The sequence below is a fragment of the Lissotriton helveticus genome, chromosome 3_1, assembly GCF_964261635.1.
Source record: "Lissotriton helveticus chromosome 3_1, aLisHel1.1, whole genome shotgun sequence".
Taxonomy (NCBI): Eukaryota; Metazoa; Chordata; class Amphibia; order Caudata; family Salamandridae; genus Lissotriton; species Lissotriton helveticus.
In genome coordinates this window covers 5121289-5148639 of record NC_136061.1, presented here as the reverse complement: position 1 = coordinate 5148639, position 27351 = coordinate 5121289, and positions in this window count along the sequence as shown.

The window sequence follows — 27351 nt, the reverse complement described above, 5'->3', positions numbered from 1 at the left end:
GGTTTTCCGGTACAATCCCACCGCAGAGCATTAGGTTTTCCGTTAGTCCTAGCGCCAAGACGCCGCTGGGAATACGCTGCGCTTTATAAGTTTGTAAATCAAATCAAATCAAATAGTAGTGTACTTCCTATATTCCCAATAGGCTCTGCGCATTGGAATAACATATACTTTAGTTTAGACGTAGGACTGAGGTCGAATAGGTCTCTATCAAATATATTAGACTTAATTGTGAGTGCCAGCTAGCTCAGAGGTCACTAGAAACTTTCTCGAATAAACAAGAAGGGAATCGGTTCTGACAACCGCATAAATATGACAACTTTGTTTCCCAAGAATAAGAAATCAATCTCTAGAGTCGCGGAAACAATAGATAACTATTTTACTCAGTCAATCGTGCATGCTTCATTTCACCAGAAGTGCAGAGAAAATAGAGAGAAGGGCATTTTCAATAAAAGGGTATATATTGAACAGTCTTCTTTCTCAAGCACAAGAAATGAACTGCTACAATCGTAATACTGGTTATAAAGTACAATGCGTACAGTACGGAGAGTATTATAAAATAATACTATAAAAGCATGATATGGTTTCTAAGCCATAAGATACATAAAATACATACATTAATAAATAATGACTAAAAGTCCTCAACTGGTGCTTCTAAAATACGCCTACCCCGGTGTACCTAACCTAGGTCTAGTACAAGGGAAAAAATAAATGAGGTGTAGCTTAAGTTTAGTATTCTTTTGCTAACAATCTATTCCAAGATTTCTCTAAGGGTCTAATCAGTTCCGTACCTTGGTTTTAGAATGAAGGAGGTCTTGTATCTCTCTCTCAGGACTCAATTTCCCAGCAACTCACAAGGGTAGCCTGGAAACACTGGAGCTGGATTTCTCGGCAGGAGAAAAGACAGCGTCTCTCTCAGTGCGTCAGCTGGAGGGTCGTCTTCCTTTGGCACTTGCTGCAGCAGGGCGTCGGGCAAGTTGATAGTCAAACTGCTCCAAACCACTGTGTGTTTGTCTGGGCAAATGTGGGCATATTTATACCATGAAGGTGCCAAGTTTGACGTAAGGTTGGATATAATAACGTCATCATAGGCTCAGTTCTTTGAAAACTCCTTGAGTTCTTCGATAAATCAATATTCAAGCAAGGGGAAGTCCCTGACTGCTGAAGGCTGGTTTTTCCAAGAAATCGTTGTGGATTCTCGGAACTAGTGGAAGTAGCCATGCCGTATTTGGCCTGCATAGGCTAAGTCTAAATATGGTTATGATTTCTATGCCCGTATAAGGATAGGGTGATTTATACCTATATATGGGCATGAATCAGGAAAATTACACTAGGGTCCTAGATTCATATAAAACTAAATATCGTGCAAACTTGCCCACGCGGTCGCAATTGGCGCGGCCATCTTGTTTTCTACTCTATTCTATGGTTCTGGGCCTGGTTTTATATCCTCCCTCTATCTTTGCAATCCTTTGTTTCTGTACATTTTTTTAAAAATCTTTTTTTAATTTATTATCTATCTCTCTTTTCCTGATTCAATAATTTGAGTTTTTTCTTCTTTTTGTTACCTAGACATCATCCGGATACCTAAAGACAGGGAGCTTGTACACCCACTTCAGGTTTGGTACACTCCCTCTGAATTCTTTTACAAGTAATTGACACCGCAACACAACAACCTCCCAGTTATGTCGTAGTTACACTGCAGTTACTAAATCAACTGAGCATGTGGTATTTTTATGTCCAGCCTACTCCCTCCCAAGGGTTAAATGGCTCAAACATATATGCAAGTAGCTAGGAACCTGTTATTATGTTGAAGCTCCACAAATTTATACTGAGTTTTAACATTTATTTGCAAATATATAATTATTAGAAATTGGCACTTGGAGATCTTAGACAGCATAGCGGACCCCTTTTAACCCAAACATGGTCTTCCAATAGGTTTTTTGCTGCCATTGGGCACATTTGTACATTAAGGAGGATGTGGCCTCAATGTTGATTGCCACTTTGTAGTAGCCAAATCCTTGACAATTGTCTCTCTATAATGTATAAAATTCACAAATGATATTACTTCTTTTAAACTATCCAATATGTACTGCACGGCACATTGCAATTGTATGGTCTTTTGACGGAAATATTATTGATATTTATATCATATACAATACAAATCTATAAAGCATTTTTCTTATTGTATGTGAAATATCAATATAAAGTAAATTCATATTTTGTCAAAATTGTTGAAACAATAAAGTTATAAAAAAGTATGTATTGTTGCAGGGATTTTGCTCATACACAGAACTGTGCACAGAGACCCAGGACCTCAGTGAATTGTGGTGGACCAAAAAACTTACCTCAGTACCTAGAACCCTTAACCAACTAGCATCAGTGTCACATTAGCACTTCGTCCTATAGCAAAGTAACCAATGATTAGACAAGCCAGAACATGTGACTTAGGTTATTCTCAGGAATGGTGGGAATAAGGAGCACTATTTCGTTTGTTATTCTCATACCAGTCCACAACATGGGTAAAAAGAGACACAATAAAGTTTAAAATAATTATTTTAACGACGTGCTCTAAGATGCAGTATGTTTGCTAACATAAGCAGGCATAGGATTAAAAATAATACGATCAGCATTGTTACAATTCCATAAAACACAAAAGAAGAAATCGTATTATAATGATAGTGGAAACAGGTCCTATAGTGCCTTGTATGCCACCCTCCCTAGCTAGGAACTGTATTTTATAAAATATAGAAGGTCTCTTAGGCTTGAATCGGGGACCCCATACCTCTAAGATCAACAGAGGTGAATCACTTCAGTGTGGTAAATAAATAAATAATTACCGGTACTATTTTTCTATACATTAAATAAAACAGATAGCTCAATAAATAAGAGGCAGGATCCGTGGTATCTGAGTCGAACAGGCTTTAATCAGGCACAAGGGAAGGGACAGGATCGGAACAGCCTGAAATAGAATGGCATGGAATGGAATGGCAGCTGCCACGTCCCATTAACAGTACATGGTATATATAGTAAAACATTACAATTGCATTGCATACAGTAGGCGGAACAAGTGACAAACGTAAGATAAGACATATGGGCGTGAAAAGAAGGCGTGCACAGGGCGTGCACGAAGACATGTGATGAGAACGTCACAGAAGTGTCATAAATGGGTGGATACATGGAGGGGGCTACCTGGGCAGCTGGAACCTTTGACCTAGTGGTGCATGCAAACGGACCATGACGTGTATCTGGGGAGAGCTGGGGCTCTGACTTCTGCACTGGAAGAGGAGACTAAAGTCTGGGATGTCAGGACGACATGTACCTATAGCATATCTGATATCTTGTGTTTGGAATGCATGTTGATTGAATCTAAAAGTCATCAGAGCAAAGGCAACTTGACACTAAGACTGGTGCATGCATATATTCTTCATGTATTGCGTGTGCTATGAATCTTCTATGGATATTAATACAGTAATTCACTTGCATGGAGACAGAAAGACTAGACTATAGCTGAAGATGTTTATGCGGTGTGTTAGCTTAGGAATGTGAAGACGGAGAGCAGAACTGATAACTGTGGGCATAACATATTCTTGGCAGGCAGGCAGAGCCAGGCCGGGCACCGCGCTGCGCGGCAGGAAGTAAGCGAAGGGTCAGGGATGCGGGAGGGGCTGCATCGCTCCTCGGAGTGGTTCAGGAGACTGGAGCTTGATTCTGGTGTCCGGGCCCTCATGAGGCCTAGAAACGGGGACAATTCGATGAATTAACGTGCACAAAGAAAAAGGGTGTCAACATAGGCCTAGAAGCCTGATTCACGTTGCTTTCACGGGGACTGGATAACTGGCATACTAAACGTTGGACACAACTATAAGTGCGTCAGTATTCGATCATAGGGGGAACATATGCATATTAATCATGCACATATAACATAGGATGGGGAACACGTAGGCACACATGATAAGGCAAAATTCAATTTTCCTCATTCCCTCCTTGTGCCCTACGTTTCCATCAGGAAACATCAATATTCATGATACCATCTATCATTTCATATAGCATCATTTGCTCATCTCGAATCTTCTTGGAACGGGACTTTGGACTTGGAATACAGGATGTAGCGCACAAGCCGCAAATCGCAGGGCCACATTGTAAACAGAGACAGCAACTGAATATGATCATTACTGCTATACCCAGGAATGACAATACTTTCCATCTCCAGGCAGATATAATACTCCAGAGCCAACCGGACCATGTCCAGGTGCCGGGATTCTGGTGCAACTGATGGGCTATTTTATGAAGTCTGGTTATAGCTGAATAAACAGACGGTGCGTTATTAGGAATGAAAATGCAGCAACTAGATCCGATGACTACAAGCTCCGCCCCTATCGGCCAGTATGACGTCAAGAACAAGGCGGTTCTGAAGCACGACAAATCTCATAGCAGATTGTTCTTCTGTTAAGTTACCTAGAGCAGAAGTAGTCTCATTCACTACTGCTTCAAGGGTTCTAGTTAACCTACGTATTAACTTACTATTCTGGGCAGGACCTATGAAGAAAAAGAAACCTTTATTGAAGTCTGTATACTGTTCTAAAGCCGTTTCAGTTTGATCGACAATTGGGGACTCGATCTCCCTTCTATGTCTAACGTGTACTAGATGTGTGTTTCTGTGATAATCGGATGGGGCTAGGAAAACTGGTGGCAGTAGGAAGGCAATGTAACATGTTCCATCCCAATCGAGGGGCAGACGTACATATGCGGTCTGACCACACACAAAATACGAATGACGTGAGGCTTTGAAAGTAGATTTCCCACTGTCACTATACTCGACCACAGTAGTACAATCACTGTGTCCTAGATATACTGAACCATTCTTTCTGACACATAATTCACCTTTCACTGGTAGAACTGTAATAGCAGGCAAATCTGGAGTAGTCTCAGACTGAACATTCAAAACCATGAAATTCGAGGAATAATTACCTAGATCATATACTTCATTTTCTAGATCTAACCCTGTTCTATGGGAAAGACCTTCCTTGTCTGGGAAACATGTTCTATTCAGAAGGGACATATCGTTTGAGGATGACGTTAACGTGGACCACGCTCCACACGAACCATTGTGTGAAAACGGATAGGGAAAGAGTGGCAGAACTCCCTTCGGTGTCTGGAAAGGGGGGAGTCGACCACACACCCAACAATTTGTGGCATTGCTGGTCTGGTGTGAATAGTGTAACATTCGGATAAAAGTATTATTGCACATGGCAAGACGATAGGATAACTCGTGAGGAGGCAGTTCACTAAAAGTGTGCTCTACTGTAACATTAGAGGAAAAATGTACATGTGAAACAGTAGGAGGAAAATATACATATAAAACATAACTTATGCCTGTAATCATAAAACTCAGAAATAATAAAATTAAAAGAGTAACAATGCATCGGCTTCGGAGAGCTTTGTGATAACGTATTTTCTTAGAGTTTTGACTAACTCTCTCACTATGTGGGTCTATCTCATACATGTCAGGAACCTGTCTAACCGCTTCACCCGAGAGGGACTTAGACAATTAAACTGGCTGACTTACTAGACCTTAATTTTTCTTTATACTCCTGCTGCAGAGTTTTCTCTAACAGGGGAAACTTAGAGTCAGTATCTGGGCAGTCCTTGAGAACGGGGCAGTCTTTGAAAAAAGTCTTTGGACGGAGTCAATGGAATCGTTTCACGTGACTGGAATGCAACCAGCCTTTGCGGCCCTCCACCTTGATTGCTGTCCTTGTTGTCATCAAAACGAGCTTTGGTTCTCTCCAGCGGGGCTCCAGCGGACTTGAACGATCAACATTTCTAATCAGGACGAGGTCGCCTGGTAGGACCTCGTGCGGTTTCACTTGAGTGTTGTCTGGAAAGGCAGCAGCGACCTGTGAACGACAAGAGAGTAGTGCAGACATCAAGGAAGCCAGGTAATCTGTCAGCATATTACTGTCAACATCAGTTATTTTACGTGGCCTAGGTGTACCCCACATGTTTGGGGGACGACTGAAAACTACCTCAAAAGGGGACAGACCTGAACGGGAGTGAGCGACCATTCTCATGTAAAAAAGGACGACTGGCAGTGCTACCAACCAATCTACGCCTTTCTCTGCGCAAACCTTGGCAATGCGGATTTTTAAAGTCTGATTATGTCTCTCGACGAGACCTGCGCTTCGGGATGTCGTATACAGTGGAACTTCCACTGGTACCCTAACAGAAGGGATACTTGTTTCATGAGTTCGGATGAGAATGGCTGGCCGTTGTCTGAATATACGACCCTAGGTAAACCATAGCGGGGGAAGTACTCACGAACCAACTGCCTAACAGTGGTCGCAGCAGTGTAATCTGGAACTGGATATGCTTCTGTCCATCTGGACAAAGCGCATACAACTACGAGGACATACTTGAAACCTCGACAACGTTTCATCTGGATATAATCCATCTGGAGGACTTCAAAAGGGTGGTCAGGAGGATGGAATCCACCTTGTTCCACCGGGACACCTTTACCTGGATTGAACTGACAACAGATCATGCAGGTACGTACTTTCTGCTTGGCTGCTGCTCGTAAATGCTTGTTAAACCAGAGGTTCTGAATACTGTCTAACATGGCTTTTTCTCCTAAATGTGCTGGACTATGTGTGGTGTTAATAATGACTTGAACCATAGAGTCGGGGAGAAACCATGTGGCTTTTCCCTTCGTCAACCATCCCTGATCTGTCTGGACCCCTCCTTGTTCAGACCCTTTCTTGATTTCGTCGGGGGTAGCATGTGTCTGTATATCTAGTACGTCTTGCGTAGGGTCCTTAACTGTCATACAAGTAGTCTGAACTGGAACGTCTGTCTGTGTCGTGTTAACTGGAATGTCTGGAGTCTGAGCTGTAAGCTTGGCTGTTCGATCTGCCAGGTCGTTACCCTGGGAAATGTTGTCAGTGACTTTCGTATGTGCCTTGCACTTCATGATAGCGATAGCTGTCGGTAAATGGATTGCATCTAACAGAGCTTGAATGAGGGGGCCATGCTGAATCTTGGTTCCATGAGAAGTCATGAAACCTCTCTCTTGCCAGAGTACTCCAAAGTCGTGTACGACTCCGAATGCATAACGTGAATCTGTGTATATGTTTACTTTCAGGTTCTTGGCTCGTATGCAGGCTTGGGTCAGAGCGACGAGCTCTGCTGCTTGAGCAGACAGGGTGTCAATACGATGTGTTTCTATAACTTCGGTCTCAGTAGTCACTGCATACGCGGCTACTAGTTCTCCTGTACTTGTCCTCATACATGAACCATCCACATAGAGTGTCAACTCGGGATCAGGTAATGCAATGTCTGTCAAGTCTTGTCTTGGCTTTGTCATGGTCATGTAAAGTGCGATATAAAAAATCTCAGCGTACGAGCGGAATTCCGCCCGCACGCATGCGGTTAAAGTGGAAAATGTCCAACATACAATAGTATATAAATATCATTTAATTGCTTTATCTAATAATAAAAAAATTAAAATGTAAAGAAAATGTGAAAAATTAGCTATATGTTGGTATTCTATAAAAAACTAAATTAATGAATAATATTACTGCTTACAAACATATAACTAACACATGTTTTATATATTTTCTAAATACTACAAATTAAATAATACAAACTCAATCAATCAATCAGGGATTTGTGAAGCCCACTACTCACCCATGAGGGTCTCAAGGTGCAAACTATTTCTGCTACATACAATTGCAATGACCACTCCAAAAAACTCCAACATAAATCATTTAAAAGAAGGTGGTGGACACTAAAGGGGTGATATTTACTATTCCTACTCTAACCTATACCAATTTGGGGAAGGTGATGGACACTGAAAGACTGCCATTTACTATTCCCACTCTAACCTATACCAATTTGGGGAAGGTGTTGGACCACAAAAGGGTAACATTTACTATTCTCACTCCAATCTAAACTACTTAGAGGAAGGTGTTGGACACTTAGGGCCTCATTTATGAAAAGTGACGCATTGCTGCGTGAAAACAGCGATGCGTCACTTTTCACTGTGCCCTCCTTGCGAGACCAATGATGCTTTCAAATTTACAGTATGAGGCATCATTGCGCAAGGAGTAACAGATACGTCAGTATTTCTGACGTATCTGTATGGCGCAAAAGGGACGCATTGCTGGAGTGTGTCACAAAAGTGACGCCAATCCAGCAATGTATCCTTTCACATGGGGCAAGCCTGCTGTGAGGCAGGTGTAAGAAATTGACGCATTTGTGTCCTAGAAGTGTCGCAGTGAAATCTCATAGATTCCACTGTGTCACTTCTACGACCCTTTCTTGCGTCAATACGCCCCCCTTGCATACATTATACCCAGTGCATGTATAATGTGGAGCAGGGGTTTACAAAGTGACGCATCTACCTAGATGTGTTACTTTGTAAATATGGCGCAACTAGGTGCATTTTATACATCACCTTTGCATCACAAAAAGTGACGCACCAGCGGCGTACAAGTGGCGCACAGCTTCATAAATGAGGCCCTAAATGGGATCCATTAACACTCTCACTCTAACATATACCAATTTGGTGCTGTAGCCCATGACTCATACTGGAAGCAGCGTCTTCCATACCACGAAGTACGATTCTCAAAATCGCTTACTTACCAAACAACTTGGTCACTTTGAATCTGTCTCCATTTTCCCAATGAGAAGCCTCCGTAAATATTGAATGGATTTGTTCGGAGGCATATTCCCTGCCCGATTCTGACCGCCCAAGTACAATGCGCACTTCCCATGCGCCGAATCTGTCACCTCTACCTTGAGGTCAGAGTATCCAGAAGACCAGGATTTCAGCTCCAATTCACGCCACAACAGGATCCCTGTGAATGAAACGGTGCAGCCATGTATCCTATTGCTCACATCATACCCATACTCTATGCTTAAGGCCAATACTACAACCACAACTGACGCATACGTAACAGATGGTAAGTCAGGCACCGCCCACATACAAAAAAGCCACTACCCCGCGAAGCCAACATTACACACAGATTGTGTTCAGATTGTGATTGTATTCCCCCCCATTGGGGTGGGGGGGAATACTTGCAGCATTGTCTATCCCATTAGGAGGGTGGATGGCTAACACTCCCAGCATTGTCTACCCTATAGGGGGGTGAGTGGATAAAACTAGCAGTATTCTAATGCCCATAGGGGAGTGGATGGCTAACACTCCCAGCAATCTAATGCCCATAGGGAGATGGATGACTGACTGTACCAGCAATCTAATGCCTATAGGGGTTGGATGGCTAAAACTAGCAGCAATCTCATGTCTACAAGGGGGTGGATGGCTAACACTCCTATCATTGTCTACCATATAGCAGGCCTGGGCGGAGCTGGCATTATTGCACTATGTAGATTTCCACAAAATTGAGCAAAAACACTCCCAGCATTCTCCACCCTATAGGGTGGTGGATAACTAACACTACCAGCAATATAATGCCACTAGGGGGGGTGGATGGCTAACACTCTCAGCATTGTCTACCCTATAGTAGGTGGATGGCTAACACTCCAAGCAATCTGATGCCCATAGGGGGTAGATGGCTAACACTTCCAGCATTCTCTACCCTTTAGGGGGTGGATGGCTAACACTACCAGCAATCTAATGCCCATAAGGAGGTGGAGGGCTAACACTCACAACAACCCAATGTGGATGGTTAACACTACCAGCATTGTTTACCCAATAGTGGGGTGGATGGCTAACACTGCCAACAATCACATGCCCATTGGGGGGTGGATGGCTAAAACTCCCAGCAAACTAAGGCCAATTGTGGGGCGGTGGCTTATACTCACAGCATTGTCTACCCTATAGGGGGGTGGATGGCTAACACTCCCAGCAAACTAAGGCCAATTGGGGGGGGGGTGGCTTATACTTACAGCATGGTCTACCCTATAGGGGGGTGGATGACTAACACTTCCAGCATTGTTTACCCAATAGCGGGTTGGATGGCTAACACTGCCAGCAATCACATGCCCATTGGGGGGTGGATGGCTAACACCCCCAGCAATCTAATGCCCATAGGGGGTAGATGGCTAACACTCACAGCATTACCTACCCTATAGGGGGGTGGATGGCTAACACTACCAGCATTATCCACCCTATTGGGGGTGGATGGCTAACACTACCAGCATTGCCTACCATATAGGGGTGGATGGCTAACACTACCAGCAATCTAAGGCCAATTGTGGGGTGGTGGCTTATACTCACAGCATTGTCTACCCTATAGGGGGGTGGATGACTAACACTCCCAGCATTGTCTAGACTATAGGGGGGTGAATGTCTAACACTCCCAGAAATCTAATGCCCATTGGGGGGGTAGCAAGTTAACACTCCCAGCAATCTAATGCCCATAGGAGAGTGGATGGACAACACTCACAGCATTCTCTACCCTACAGGGGGGTGGATGGCTAACACTCCCAGCATTCTCTACCCTACAGGGGGGGTAGATGGCTAACACTACCAGCATTGTTTACCCTAAAGGGGGTGGATGGATAACACTACCAGCATTGTCTACCCTATCTACCCTATAGGGGGTAGATGGTTAACACTACCAGCATTCTATACCCTATATAGGGGGTGGATGACTAACACTCCCAGCATTGTCTACCCTATAGGGGGTAGATGGATAACACACCCAGCAATCTAATGTATTGTCTACCCAATAGGGGGTGGATGGCTAACGCTACCAGTATTTTCCACCCTAAAGGGGTGTGGATGTCAACCAGTAATCTGGAGATACGATGGGGTTTGGGGGTATCCTCCCAGCAATCTTGAAAGAAGATGTGGTTTGGGGGTTAACCCTGTGCAATGTATAGGCGAATCTGGGTATTTTGTGAGTCAAATACCCCTAGCTTGGCATAATAGGAAGGGTTGGGTGGGCAAACCCACATGCACAAGTTAGATATTAGTTGTGTGTTTTGTGGCCCAATACCCACAGCGATGTACAGCCAAGCATTGTGGGGGGGGGTACATATACACAGATATGTTAAGTTAATCTATCTGGTGTTGGTGGGGCAAGACACTCCCAGAGATGTGTAATTTGATCAAGTATTATCTTAAGCGCCAGAAGTACATCCATATGCACAACTGGAGTACAAGATGTGGCAAAAAAATAAATAATCTAGGCCAATTATCACTTTTAATGAAACGCAGTCCCACACTGTGACATTAATGTTTACTGGCAAACTTAAAGACTGTCCAAAGTGCAGATGTTGGAGGCCCAGGACCAGGAGAAAAAAAGAAGAAAGAGCAATATTCACTCAATGCCACTCAAATGCATGTGAAATACATGGGTGCTGATGCACAAAGGCAACCGGCCAGCCACACACGTCAGAGCAGTTTCCACGTGTGTGTGTGTAAGCTGTGTCAGCCTGGCATGACACACATGGTGGCGGTGCTGAACTCCACTGAGCCATACATGTGTTGAGTCCAATCCAGAAGTGGCCTGGCTGGGCCTTGGATTTGAAATGTGGACAATCAGGCATTTGTCGATAAGCGGTTGCAGTAGGGTCACCTGCAGCCCAAACTGTGGGTGGCCTCCAAAAACAACAATAAGAGACTGAATCACTTCCTGAGTCCCCACCAGGACACAGCACTGTGGTGACTGTATCTGGTCCGCTGAGCTGCTGTGCTGCATATTGCCGATGTGGGCCACACTTCAGAGCAGACACTCTGTTGTGTCCTGTATCATTTTCCTTGCAATAAGCAGTGTCTGCTCACACACCCAATCATGACTTTCAGGGCATGGCAGGTGCATGGAGTCTGTATTGGTGGTAGGAGCCTTGCAGGGAGCAAACTCATTATTATACAGTCTATCCCCCGCCACCTTCACTCAGCAGCATTGTGCTTCATTGAAAACAACATAGACAGGTGACATCGCAGAAGACACCAAGAACATTGAAGATCAGAGACTGTATCACAAGAACTACTTGAATGCCTAGGCTTCATTGTGATTCAAATCTGTACATGGGTCCATAGCATGTGCTGCACACAAGTGTAATTTAGAACATGTACACGGTCAACTTTTTTGCATGTCATTCACGGCAAATCTGCACAAATCTACAAAAGCTGAAGTATGTCCAGCTAATGACTAACGCCTTTTCGATAATGCAGATGGTGTACTGCAGAAAACGTAACTGACTAATGAGTCCCCGGACAGAGGATACACCAACAGGCTTTGGAGGCTCCAATGCACAGCCACATTTAGAATAGAATGTGACAGCACTGGTGACTATGCTGGGGGTGTGGTGAGACATCTGTGAGTCACATACACAATCCACATAGCTATCCACAAGATAGTGTAAATTGCTACATCTTGAGAGGATGATGGACATGTGCATAATTAAACCTGTCTTGCCCACAATATGTACTTTATCATTGTACAATATCCATTCATCCGTAAAGGATACCCACAATAAAGGCATATGTACCTCAAGCTCCAGTGATGTATAGCATTTTAGGACCCTAGTGTAATTTTCCTGATTCATGCCCTTATATAGGTATAACTCATCTTGTCATTATATAGGCATAGAAATCATAACCATTAGACATAGCCCATGCAGTCCAAAAACAGGCATGGATACTTCCACTAGTTCTGAAAAGCCACAACGATTTCTTGGAAAACTCTGCTTCAGCAGTCAGGGACTTCCCCTTGCTTGAATATTGATTTGTCCAAGAACTCATGGAGTTTTCAAAGAACTGCGATTCTTTGATGACCTTATTATGTCCAACTTTACATCAAACTCGGCACCTTCAAGGTATAAATATGCCCACACTTGCCCTAGCAAACACACAGTGGTTTGGAGCAGCTCGACTATCTACTTGCCCGACACAGCTCGCTACAGCAGGTGCCGAAGGAAGCCGACCCTCCAGCAGACGCACTGAGAGAGACGCTGTCTTTTCTCTTGCCGAGAAATCCAGCTCCAGAGTTTCCAAACTCCCCTTGCGAGGTTTTGGGAAATCGAGTCCTGAGACAGAGCGATACCAGACCTCCTTCATTCTAAACAAAGGTACGGATCTGATTAGACCCTAAGAGAAATCTTGGATAGATTCTTGGCAAAGAATACTAAACCTAAACTACACCTCACTTACTTCTTCCCTCGTACTAGACCTAGGTTAGGTTCATTGGGGTAGGCATATTTTAGAAGCACGAGTTGTGTATTTTTTAGTCATTGTTATTCATGTTTGTATTTTATGGCTTAGAAACCATACCATGCTTTTACAGTATTATTTTATAATACTCTTCTTGCTGTGCGTATTATACTTTGCAGCCAGTATTACGATTGTAGCAGTTCATTTCTTCTGCATGAGAAAAAAGACTGTTCAATCAATTCTTTTATTGAAAACGCCCGTCTCTCTATTTCTCTGCACCTCTGATGAAATGAAGCATGCACGATTGACTGAGTGAAATATCTATATATTGTTTCCACAACTCTGAAGATCAGTTTTATTCTTGGGGAAACAAAGTTGTCATGTTTATGCGGTTGTCAGAAACTATTCCCTTGTTGTCCCTTCTCTGAGCTAGCTGGCACTCATAATTAAGTCTAATATATTTGATAGAGACCTAGTCGACCTAGTCCTACGTCAATTATATAGGATATATTATTCCAATGCGCAGAGCCTTTTGGTAATATAGGAACTACACTACACTAGGGCAGGGAACACAGTGTTGATTGTGAGCCTTCATGAACACCTTCAAGTCCCACCCTTGCCATACCAGATGATAGGTATCAAGAAATTGTGTGAATTGTACCACTGTCACTTGTGAGTTTACGCACAATGCAGACTGTTGTCATCACAATGAGTCCTCTTCCCTGGTCACCAAACATCTTGGCTATTCAAAGTCAGAATGCCAGGAATATCCATGCATGTGTAGTATAGTGGCATGTGTGGGGATGCGTTTCTGGACAAGGGACAAGTCTGAACACAGGTGGCACAACTACACACATCCCTGCACATTCACAAGAGGTGGCAATAACACCTTAAGCAATAGAATGATAGCCAATGTTCCTCCATCATAAATAAACATTAGAAGCAAGCGCCACTTCCATCCCAGGGCATCATACAAGGGCATTGTTGACCAATCAGTGACCACTACTGACTATAAAGGGTAACTTGCCACTCATACACACACGACTCACACAAGCCAAGGCTATGTAGAGGCTACTACTCATGTAATGCCAATCTTTTTACCACATATCCTCAAAGGGACCATCACAACAATCAACCATGTACATACATTGGCAAAGAGAAAGCTTCAGCAAACACATAACACATCTATAGACACACTCTGGCTACTATATCTGCATACTCACATACACATAATCAACACATATGCACATGTCAACTACAACGCAAGTCCTGCAGCTACTCAAAACATGCAGGTATCACACCTCCAACATCCAGGTCACAGTACATGCTCAACTCTCATTACTACCAGTCACACAAGCATGTCACGAGTACCCTCTTTTTAATCTAAATGTAAAAGCGTGTCTGACACACAAGCTCTGGCCTACTACATATACCATTACAATAGAAGTCATCCTCACTCACATGTGCACTCCCCTCATATTGTCCACACATACACTGGCAGCACCACTCTCCATCAGCATGGGCACAACACCTCCCACATGCACGACATCCCCACAATGTACAGTACAGATCCCCTCCTCAGCAGACGTCAAAAGTAACATGCCAGATTAACAAATGCCATCAGCAGTAGCACACTCAGTGATGCCTTGGACTGCACTCATGCCACAACAGCCAGCATCACTGTACACCCTGACATGCATACTCAGCACCTCACCACATCTCAAAACAAGACACATACATAACTCAGTGGATGTGTACTCAGTCAATTGCATATCACAACACACAGACATCTATCTGCACAAGTCCAACCACTTGTCACTTGGGTGATAGATCCATCTTCAGAATTAAACACAACATACTACAACCAACCCTGGGCATGTAACTCCACTCCGCCAGTGGAGTTTGCGGAGATTTGCCTACTCCGCACTCTGTGGCGAACGCGGAGTAGGAAGCGGAGTGTGGCGGAGCGGAGTTAGCCACTCCTTCCCACCTCCCAAATGCCTTAAAAATATGTAAAGAAGGCACTTACCTGTATTTCTGCCGCCTCCCCTCCTTGGCCACTCTCCTTCCTAATACTATCTCTGCCTCGACGACGACCTTCATAAAAAAAACTCTACATTGAAAGTCTTGCACATGCCTTTTTTTATATATTCTTAAAGCATTTGGGAGTTGGTAGGAAGCAGGGAGGGAGCGGAGCGTAGCTCCACTGAGCTTTTTTCAATCTCCTTGGAGCTACGCGTAGAGGCACTATGCCAGCTCCACCCATGGCTAACTACAACTCTACAACACCTCACATATCACCATCCAGCACACATAATCACACTACTGGTGTACATATCTTCACAAACATTTGTCAACTCTGTCACACATGAATACTTAAACATTGTCTCAATGTGACACAGTCACATCCAAATAAGCCTTCCATGAATAAGAACACCATGGACTCATACACAGTACCAACAAACCTCACTCATCAAAAATGCACCCTCACTGGCCAATTGCACAATTGTGCCACAGACCACAGCTCTCTTCACCTGCAAAAATCCAACCTTGTCCAGCTGTATATTCCCATATCATATCTACACATTCCTACCACAGTATGGGTGCTGGTAATCAAGCTCTCATAGTAGTCTACACTACATAGAAAGTATCGTTACACCAGGCTACATTTGTGTGTGTCCAGTTCATCACGAGCAATATCAAATTTGCTAAACACAGCTGCAGTTATGTTAAGCAAACATTATGACATACTCCCCTGTGTGGCTTGCTTATCATAGATGTCACACGAGCTTCAGTGGCACCTGCATGGTAGACAGACACACTACACATCTGGACACACTAAAGAACCGGGTTCTTTAAGACCCAGCGGCATCAGGGGGCACGCCCAAAGTCTTCGGGTATCTCCTGTCTTCAAACACAGAGACACGGAATCTTCTTGGTGACGTCAACAATCGAATTTATTGGCTGCAGCCAGTAACAGAAGTCCTAGAAGTCAACACGGTATGAGTTCTCAGGAGACTCCTCAATTTTTACAAAGCAAGCCATCTTTTTTATGCCAAAAATCACATTCCATACAAACACTTTACATTTACAAACTGTCCAATCACATGCTTCCAGATCAGAGGTATCGCATGACGGTAAAATCCACTTTTCAGTTGCCCAGCCCATGATCGATCATTGGTCAAACTCAACATTCTTCATCAGACAGGTCGATCGAACCCATCATAAAAACGGGCACATCTCCATCGTAAACAGGTCATAAAGAGAGGAGCAGAGACAGGTGTGAGTAAGATAAGACATAGTTGTGTGCAATAAAAGGTTTATGATCTCCTATGCCTTGATCCTAACTCTCGATCAGCTCCTGGGAAAGGAACTGGTCTAGCAAGTTTGGCTTCAGGTAAGAGGGTCGTTCGCTTGGGTCATTCAGAAGTCAGCTAAAGTGTACGTGTGCTACAGACTCGTGTGGCCAGAATCATCGGCCTATGTGAGGGCAACCACAAAACGGCTGCCGTATACAAAATGGAACCCGAGGGTTCAGAACGAATCCCTAAAATACGCGGTGAATCCATTGGTGTAACGTGACGAAAACACTCAGGCTTGCCGTACTAATTGGTTACGGTCTGCTAATACCAAGTTCGTTACAAAAGCATGACCTTTATGAAACGGGTTCAGGATTCAAGGAACCGCAGTTCCTCCTTTTGCCCTTACATAGGCAACTACCTACACTCACGTTAATCTGAGTCCAGGTCTATATTCATCAGATCATCAAGATGTTGCTGAAGCATAATCCTATTGCTTAGTAACTCTCTTTGGACAGGGCTCCTTGCACACGTAGTGGCACAGAGGCCACATATAGCAGGAGCGCACTGTACACAAAGACAGAACAGAAACAGAATCGCTAAAGCTACCCCAATGACCATCAGAATTTTCCATCCCCAGGTGGATAACAGTTCCCAGAACCATCCCACCAACAACCAATCTCCTTTATCCACATGTATAGATTCGGAGATCTTATGTAACTTGGAAATGGCCTGGTATACTGTCGGAGCATTGTCTGGGATGAAAACACAGCAGCTCGATTGGATCACTTTACATACCCCACCCCGATCTGCAAGTATGACGTCTAACGCAACTCTGTTCTGGAGAGTCATAAGACGATCCGACTGGAGCTCCGCAGTCAAGTTACTAAGGGCACCGGCAGTTTCAATTACGGTGGACTCAACCACTCTCGCCAGCTGCCGTATGTTTCTGCTGTTAACCATCGGTCCCCAAAACGGCAGAAAACCCTTCAAGAAATCTCCAAATTCTTGTCCTGCAGTATCTTCCTTACTGCAGACACCTCTAACAATTCTTGCCTTGTGGTAATCTGCCGCGGCTGTATAGGTAGGAGGCAACAGGAATGAGACAAAACATGTGCCTGAGAAGTCAGGGGGCAACCATGTATATGCCCTATCGTGGCAGACAAAATAGGTACCCTTAGCTGCTAGAAACGATGAGGAAGTCTGGGACGCAAAGACATACGTCTCCGTGCAGATACTCTTCCCTAACTGAGCTCTCGGATTCTTGCCATTACCTTGCAGACAAAGATGACCCTGATGGGGTACAATCCAAATCGGAGAGGATCTTTTCGCTCGCTGCTTCTCGTTCAGACTAACTCCATAACCAGTCACGTTCCATCCAATATATGCTAGTGTCTCTTCTCTCGGGATCGTCTCATAGGAGCTAACTCCTCCAATCATGTCAACTATTCCCTTAACTAGAGCACTGTTCTTTGGGTTATCCTTCACAGAACGTAGGGGGTAGATTTCACGAGCATAGATAAACATCGTTCTATATGCCCACACAGAACCATTGTCGCTGAATGTCAGGACCAGGTAAGGAATACCTTTATCAGTAGTATGTGGCATAAGGCCACACACCCGGCAGTTAGTCGTGTTCACTACTAGTTGGTGTTGGTGTAGAAGCTGAACAAAGGAGTTATTAATCAATTCCAACCTTCTAATGGATTCATGTTCAGGCAGAGGATGAAAAGAATGCGAAGAAACAGTAGAAGAAGGTGTGGGTTGAGAAGTGGGTGCAAACGTCACTTGAAAAGAGAATACAATATATCCCATTAAAACATCATTAAGCTAAGTAACATAAAAATACATATTATTAAAAAACATTTCCTACTCATTATTCGACACATTTTGCTTTTAAAACTTATTTCCTGAACAGGTCTCTCCATCTTGAAAAACTCCATCCTCCGTGCTGTTCGCGGCTGTTGGGTGTTCCGTGCTAAGGAATGCGCCTGTCAGTCCAGGGAACACCCTAGGACCAACCAGAACCGTCGACCTTGTGTCTTCGGCTTGCACTCCCGAGACTTTACATCGCGACCCTACAGCTGAACCCGGATGGCGGTTCGAAATACAAAAATCGGTCAAAACAGTTGCTCAGATGGGAGAGCTGAATTTCAAAAATAGCAAAAAGGAACATTTTGTCATTTTATTTGTCCCATGACTCTTGGTCGCAAATTATAATGGCCTTTATCAGGTAATGTCTGATCGTGAAATAAGAGTTCAGGCTCAGTAGTGTCCAATCGAACTGACGGTGGCACAGATTCTTGCAGAAGATCGTCGCTCTCTCGCTCAGAACTTGTCCCAATTAAACGTGCATCGCTAAAAGGTAGAAAACGTGGCACAGTGTCAGTTTCCGAATCAGGAATGCCCTCCTGGACCCACCGGTCATAAGGCAGAGGCAAAGGAACCCTCTTACAATGTACGCCGTGGATCCAGTTCTTCTTTCCTTGCACTCGCGCTGCAGATCGAGTAGACAAGAGTACCAAGTAGGGGCCAATCCAGCGAGGCTGATCGTTCTTTGTCCGCTGAAAGTTCTTGATTAGCACCCAGGATCCGGGATCGATGGCATGTCCTGGATCGTCAGAAACCTGAGGCAGTGTATCATGAACCTGTTGGTGTAAGACACGCAATTTAGCCATCAAATCATACAGATAGTCAAGCAATACAGGGTGTTCAATCTCGCTGAATTTTGTCGGCCTAGGCACTCCCCATATGTTTGCCGGGCGACAAAAAATTATTTCATAGGGACTAAGTCCCACCCAAGAATGTACAGTCATCCTAGTTGACAAAAGTCCTAATGGCAACGCGTCAGGCCACTTAAGACCAGAGCTCGCCTGTATCTTGGCAAGTTTTAACTTAAGAGTGCCATTATAGCACTCTACTAGTCCAGCTGATTGTGGGTGATTTGCAGCGTGGAACTTCTGTCGGATACCTAACCCTTCGCACACTCTCTTCATCACTTGACCCTCAAATTAACTCCATTGTCACTCCAGACCATTCTCGGCAAACCAAACCTAGGGAAAAACTCCTTAACAAGGGCTTTAGCTGTGGACAAGGCAGTATTATCTTTATGGGGATATGCTTCTACCCATCCCGAAAAGGCACAGACAACCGCAAGCACGTATTTCAGGTTGTTGCATCTCTCCATGTGAATGAAATCTAATTGCAAAACCTCAAACGGATACGTCGGAGGCGCAAAATGACCAGCTGGAGTTGGGGTTCCCTTACCGGGATTGTACATCAGACAAACCATACAATTCTTGACCACATTCTCTGCACACTTAGGAATTCCAGCATTCTGCCATACTGGAGCCAACAACTTACAAATCCCTTTCACACTGATATGAGCCATCGTAACCACTGCAAGCACGTACGCATCGGGTAACAACCATCGCTGATGCTCTGACAACTCAACCCAACAACCATACGCATCCAATTTACCCGTACTTTCTCTCCATACGCTCAACTCTCTCTCTGTAGCTTCTGCTTGAATAGACTTTACACTTTCTATCGTATCCTCACACATTCCAACATCACCAATCCATCTTGCAGGGCCTGAAACATACATTCGACTCACCACATCCCTCGACACTTCTTTCGCAACTTGATCGGCAAACGCATTTCCGCGACCAACGTCATCGGTAACCTTCTTGTGTGCACTGCATTTCACAATCGCAACTTGCAACGGCAAGGTAAGTGATTCAAGGAGCTCATTCACCAACTGACCATTCTGAATCTTCGTTCCATGAGACGTGAGGAACCCACGTTCCTTCCACAAGCGTCCAAAGCTATGAGCCACACCAAACGCATACTGGCTGTCGGTATATATGGTCACTCTCTTTTATTTTGATAACACACACGCTATCGTAAGTGCAATCAACTCAGCTGCTTGAGCTGAATTATGTGGGATACGTGCAGCTTCGACAATCGTATTCAAAGTCGTAACAGCATATGACGCAGTCGTGTCACCTTTTGGAAGCTTGAAGCATGAACCATCCACCCATAAGGTATCATCACACTTCACAAGAGGAGTGTCCGTAAGATCTATTCTCCCTTTCGTTTCCTCTTCTGTCCTGAGAAAACAATTATGCTGTTCAGAAACATCTGTATCTACTGAAATCGGCAACATCGTCGCTGGATTCAACGTATTGCATCTCTTTATGTGCACATGACTCGCTAAGAGTGTCAACTCATAACCTGACAATCGAGCACTAGTTAAGTGCTGTGTCTTAGTCCTGTTTAACAAGGTATCCACTGCATGTGGCACCATTACAATCAACGTAAAATTCATCACCAATTCAGCAGACTGTCGAATAGAAATGGCTGCTGCCGCTGTGGCTCTCAAACAACTCGGCAACGCTCTAGCTACCGGATCCAAGGTCGACGAGAAATACGCGCATGGACGTTGCTTATCCCCAAAAGATTGCGTCAACACTGACAACGCGCATCCCTCTTTCTCGTGGACATAAAGTGTAAAAGGCTTACTGTAGTCGGGAGTACCCAACACAGGAACCGAGCACAATGCATCGCGCAATTCAGAAAAACTTTTCTGACAATCATCAGACCACGGGAGGGGATTCGGTGTATCTTTACAAGTCAATGCCACCAGAGGTTTGGCCAGCAAAGAAAAATTCGGTATCCATTGTCTGCAATATGACGTAATACCCAAGAAAGCACGCACTTCTCTCTGTGTAATAGGCACACTCATTTTTACAATCGCTTGAATTCGTTCTGGGGTCAGTCTTCTTCCCTCCTTCGATAAGAGATGACCTTAAGTAGGTCACTTCTTGTCGACAATACTGCAACTTCGAAAGAGACACCTTGTGATGGAAGTCAGACAAATGATGCAATAATGACAAGGTAGCGTCCTTACAAATCTCTTCAGTATCGGCAGCGACTAACAAATCGCCAAAGTACTTGAGAAGAGCAGCACCATCAGGTAAAGCAATCGTATCAAGCTGTGTTTTTAAAGCTTGACTATAGATAGAAGGACTCTCGCAATAGCCTTGAGGAGCTCTCTTAAACCGGAAGCTTTGGCCTCCTAAAGAGAAGCCAAAGATATCCCTACTCTCCTCAGCAATCGGGATGCTGAAGAAAGCATTCTTCAAATCAATCACTGAAAACCACGTGGCTGAAGCTGGAATCATTGTCAATAATGCAGTGATGTCTGGAACAACAGGAAATTGTGGCACAACTATCTTATTCACCTCTCTAAGATCGATCCCAAACCTGTAAACAGGTGGCTGAGAAGAGTTGGTGCGTTTCAAGACAGGCAAAACAGGGCTATTGCAAACATTACCTCTTGTTTCTTCAACTACATCCTTCTCAATTAGATCATGGATAATCGCTAGCAATGCTCTTTCAACATCACTAGAGATCCTATATTGAGGAATACATCGCATTTTAACGTTCGCTTTCAGTGTCACAACATATGGTGGTATCCCTAAAAGACCCACATCATTAGGGCCAGTAGCCCAAAGAGTATTAGGGAGAGAAGACAATTCTGTCGGAAGTTGATCCCTCGACAAATACATCGGAGAGATCACTTTCTTACCCAATGTAAGTTCTACTCCCGAAGGAGAACAATACAATGTCGCATACAATCTTTTTAACTGATCCAATCCCAACAAGTTCTCACCACAACCTGTCATCAGAATAAGGGGTGCTTTGAATTCATGAGGTCCAACAGAAAGGGACAAATGATTAGAAATCGGGTTTCTAACCGGGGCGCCAGAAAAACCTACTGAAATATTCGTTAAGCCAGACAAAGGTGCGCCAGGGAGTCTAGAGTGCATAATAGAACTCTTCGTAGCACCAGTATCCAACAGAAAAGGCTCTGACACACCTGATGTAATCACTTCAACATAAGGTCCACTCTGATCTACTGGAACTGAAACAACTCCCTCTATTGGTCCATGGCTGTCCTAGCAATCATTACCATCCATATTCTCACCTTCGACTTAATAGTCATCAGCATAGTACTGAGTCCTCCTACCAGACGTGTTATTCTGCTGATCGAAACAATTCATTGAATTCTGCTGAGGGAAGGAACGCACGTTTTGGGGGAAACCTCCACTTCCCCTACCTCTAGAATTTTGCGGAACACACCGACCTCTTGCGCTAGAATCACCATTCATACGCTGCAAAAAAACGGGGCAACTATGTTTGAAATGACTTTCTTCTTGGCAATATGCACATTGATTAGGGCCTACAGGAAAACGCGGTTGAGAAGGCTCAAAACTTTGTGAGTTTCGCTGAAACTGCTGAGGTTGTTGATAATCACGTTGGTTATTACGAGGCGGGTACGCTTGCTGTAAAAGAACCTTCGTTTTCAAATCTTTAGTCTTTTTGTCTGCTCTATCCTTCTCATCCTTATCCCTATTCTCGTAATATTGTGTAGTAGCCAATATCTGTGCTGACGAGGAAACAGCCCAAGAACTCTCTGAATCCTTTAACTTGGTACATAATTCGGGAAGTAAATTATGTACGAACTTATCAACAAACAATCGTTGACCACCCTCGGAACTCATGTCTTGACCACTATGGTCAATGAACGTTTCTTCAAACCTAGTGAAGAAATCCGATACGGTTTCATCTTTCTTCTGCTTACACGCAGACAATTTGTCCCAATTTACTCGCATAGCAGGCATTAAAGTTTTCATGTAAGTAATGATCCTACCAGGAAGGTCAGCAACTAAAGGGTCAGGTTTAGCACCACCAACTTGTCGGCCATCCGCAGCACTAATATTAACCCATGTATCACCTAACTCCGGCTCATAATCAGTATGACGAATTAAACCCCATAAAAGCTGCGGGACCACATTACCGAACAACATGTCTATATCTGCCAGATTCATAACGCATGAGTCTGCGGTCTGTGACAATTCCTTATAATACCCTGCAGGATTTTTACGGGGGTCAGGCAAAGTCTGCTTAAGAGCCAAGACTTCAGCTCGATTCCACGGCACATGCACCCAAACACGTTGAAAATGAGCCGGTGCGGCTACAATACCAGCATTAACATTGGCCTGAACGGTCTCTTTCCACACCGGAGGAACCTCTCTCATTGGATATTGTCGCACTTTCCTCCTAACAGAAGGTTCAGGCTCAAACAATGACCGAGAAGGAGACACGCTCCTGAACGAAAGCAGCGTCGCTACTGCTCTCTCAACGTCGGGACCCACAATCGTGCCTTTCGCAAACTCTGATTGTACTTTGGACAACTCAGGCGGAGTTAGTTCCAGATCACCATCTTCCCATTCCTCACAAAGGAACGTGCACATCTTATCAAAGACATATCTCTGCTTCGGCGCTTTACATTGACGGAAAACATCCATAACAGACTCTACATCATATCTTAAAGGACGAGTGACCCATTTATGCGCTAAATGATCTAACACTTCCCTCTCTCGGGAATCAGGCAGTTGACTACGCAACTGTTTACGCTCTGAAACGGTGGTCGTACTAAATGACCCAAAGGAAGGAGACAAAAGACTAGGAACAGTATCAGTCATTCTCTGTCGAACAGAAGGAGAAGTGGACAGGAGATAAAGCGGACTGAGAAAAGGTTAATGTAGGAGCAGTAGCAGAGGAGGCAGCGAGGACAGGCGAAAAAGTCGCAGGAAGTAAAGGCGGAGCAGGTAGCAAAGTCGGCAGCCCTTGAGAAGGCTGCACCAGAGGAGTAGGAGTCAACTGAAGAGGAGCTGGCTGTTGTGCAACAGCAAGTGGCAAAGCAACCGGAGGTTGCGCAACTAAAGGTTGCGGAGGTGCTGTAGCATTTTGAGCATAAGGGGGTGGCGAATTCAACAAATGCGACATCAAAGCATCTTTCACAAGATCCTTCATCGAATCTTGCTGAAGAGGCAGCAAAACTGGATAGCATTTATCAATTGCCATTTTACGTTGCCTGTGCAACTGCTCACTAGCTTGTTCTTCTTCATTATCTTTAAACTGTATAGCAGCTTGCATTATCGAGCTACCCTTTTCTCTTTTATTTTTCTTCGCTAATTTAATTTCTTTCTGTTTGGCTTCCTTTCGCCATAGGCGGAAAGAGTCAAACATCGCCGGCCGGGCTTTCTTCTTAAAAAGTCTAACTTCTAGATTATCTAAAACTTCCGTGTCAAAGCTACCATATTGGGGCCATTTAAGGACACCGTCCTTTCTTGTGTAATGAATCCACACTTCATTATACGTGATGGGGCCCACGCCATGTTTCACATAGAGCTCATAGGTTGGAGTTCCAATCGGAGGAATCGGACACTAGTCCTCCAATCGGGAATCCCTATTACGACCACAACAAAATATTCTTCAATGTCTGCTAGGACCAGGCATCTTCGCTCTTTAGTCTAGCTTCGAACTTCAAAGGAGTATCGAATATGATAGTCTCGTGAATACACAAGTCCCTTGGCTTTGGAGCTTGCAAGTCCCAAATCAAAGATCAAAGAGTTCCAAATCAAAGATCCCAAGGGATACCCAAAAACAAAACTAAGGACTGGGAGACGCTCCACTCATACTAAACTGAAGTATCGATGACGTCGCCAGAAGATCCGTCTATCGTCTCGCTCCACAAATCATCAAAGGCTCCAAGACAGGGCGACAGTCAGGGCAGCAGTCCTTCGTAGCCGTCGGAAAGCGGGAAACCTCGCTGCAAAGACTTTCGGACCACGACGACATACAGGGGTCGATGAAGTGGCCTTCCTCCAGAATTTCCACACGAAGCTTCTCATGATCTTCAGGCTTGGAGGTGTACAGCTGAAGCCGCCCCAGGTTGGGCGCCAAATGAAGAACCGGGTTCTTTAAGACCCAGCGGCGTCAGGGGACACGCCCAAAGTCTTCGGGTATCCCCTGTCTTCAAACACAGAGACACAACATCTTCTTGGTGACGTCAACAATCGAATTTATTGGCTGCAGCCAGTAACAGAAGACCAAGAAGTCAACACGGTATGAGTTCTCAGGAGACTTCTCAATTTTTACAAAGCAAGCCATCCTTTTTATGCCAAAAATCACATTCCAGACAAATACTTTACATTTACAAACTGTCTAATCACATGCTTCCAGATCCGAGGTATCGCATGACGGTAAAACCCACTTTTCAGTTGCCCAGCCCATGATCGATCATTGGTCAAACCCAACATTCTTCATCAGACAGGTCGACGGAACCCATCATAAAAACGGGCACATCCTGTCAGGGTCTAACGGATTGTGCATGCCTAAGAGATGAAGGAAGACTACATCTCCCATAATGCCTAGCGGAAGGGGGACGTACCGCAAAAGGCATATATCCACTGGAGAGGCAAAGGAGGGCACTCGTGATTCGTCCTTGGAGGCAGCTGGATTACGGATGTCTGTTTTCCCCGCGGAATCGCTGCGGAGTTTGCTTGTCCAGTTGTTCGCGTAGCCTGACCTGCTTCGTGGCTGCGAATCAAGTTTGTTGTTCTAGCTCGGACGAGCTAGTGCGCCTGAGGCAGTTACCGGCTGGTACTGTCCTTTGTCAGTGAGGCGCGAGAGACGCTGGTTTGCACCCTCTGCGCCCTCGCTGTGTTCTCTTCTTTTCGAGGCAGTCACCGGCTGGTGCTGCCATTATTGTCCGTGAGGCGCGAGAGACGCAGGATTGCCCCCTCCGCGTCCTCACGGTGGTTACTTGGCCTGAAGCAGTTCCCGGCGGGTCCGCAGTACTTCCCTTGGTGAGGCGCGTGAGACGCCGGATTGCCCCCTCAGCGCTCCCTCGTTGCACTCGGCTGAGTGTAACTGACCAAGGAGTTCTAGGGCCAGTACTTAGCCTGAGACTTTGGTCAGGAAGACGCAGGATTGCCCCCTTCCTGACCGCATCAAGGAAAACGGTGGCAGTTGCTATCAGCCTTCACTAGAGTCAGGGGACGCTGGATTTGCACCCCCCTGGAACTCTACTTCTATTGTTGGTGGTAGTGATTGTTACAATTTCCCTAGAGTCAGGGGACGCTGGATTTGCACTCCCCTGGAACTCTACTTCTATTGTTGGTGGTAGTGATTGTTACCATCTCCCTAGGGTCAGGGGACGCTGGATTTGCACCCCCCTGGAACTCTACTTCTATTGTTGGTGGTAGTGATTGTTACCATCTGCCTAGAGTCAGGGGATGCCGGATTTGCACCCCCCTGGAACTCTAAATACTATAGTTTCCTTTGGGGTATTTCTTTTTTTACCTTTTGTGAAGTAACTTTGTCTATTGCCTTCGTGAGGGGTTGTGGTTTGGCTTGGAGAACTGAGTTGCTGAGTACCACGCCCTATTCATCGTATTGCCCCTTTTTGACCCATTTTGCAGCAGTAGGAGAGAAGTATCTCCAAAGAGGGACGGGTTCATCTCCTGAGTATTCCAGGTATGGTTTAAAGGGTGTTGAATAGTTTAGGAGCATAGAGAGACGAGGGGTGTGTTCTAATGTGTGTCCTTCGTTGTTGCAGGTCCCTTTATCCCTGCTGCTCCTACCCCTACCTATCCCTCGCTTGATTGCCTTGTGCTCTGGAAGATACTATTAGTCAGAGTGCAGGGACATCAGGAGGTGGACCCCATTTGAGCATCGTTCCGACCTCGAGGAGCCAGCAGCAGTGACAGAATCACCAGCCCACGTTTATACACTCCTCCTGGTCAAAAGGATCCTCAAAGTATGGCGACTATGGACGATGTGCTTCAGGCTCTGCTGTTGGTACAGCAGGAGCTAGCCACGTCCAAAACAGAGGCCGATGCATTAAGAGAAAGAGTAGACAGACAGCAGGGTAATCCTTTTGACGCATCCTCAGGGTCTCGTCAGATACAGGTAACGGTCCCGCCACCTATTCCGTTAGCTAGTCCTGAAAGGTATTCGGGGGATCCTCAGAAGATACAAGCCTTCTTGAACCAGATCACTCTTCATTTTTCTTGTAGG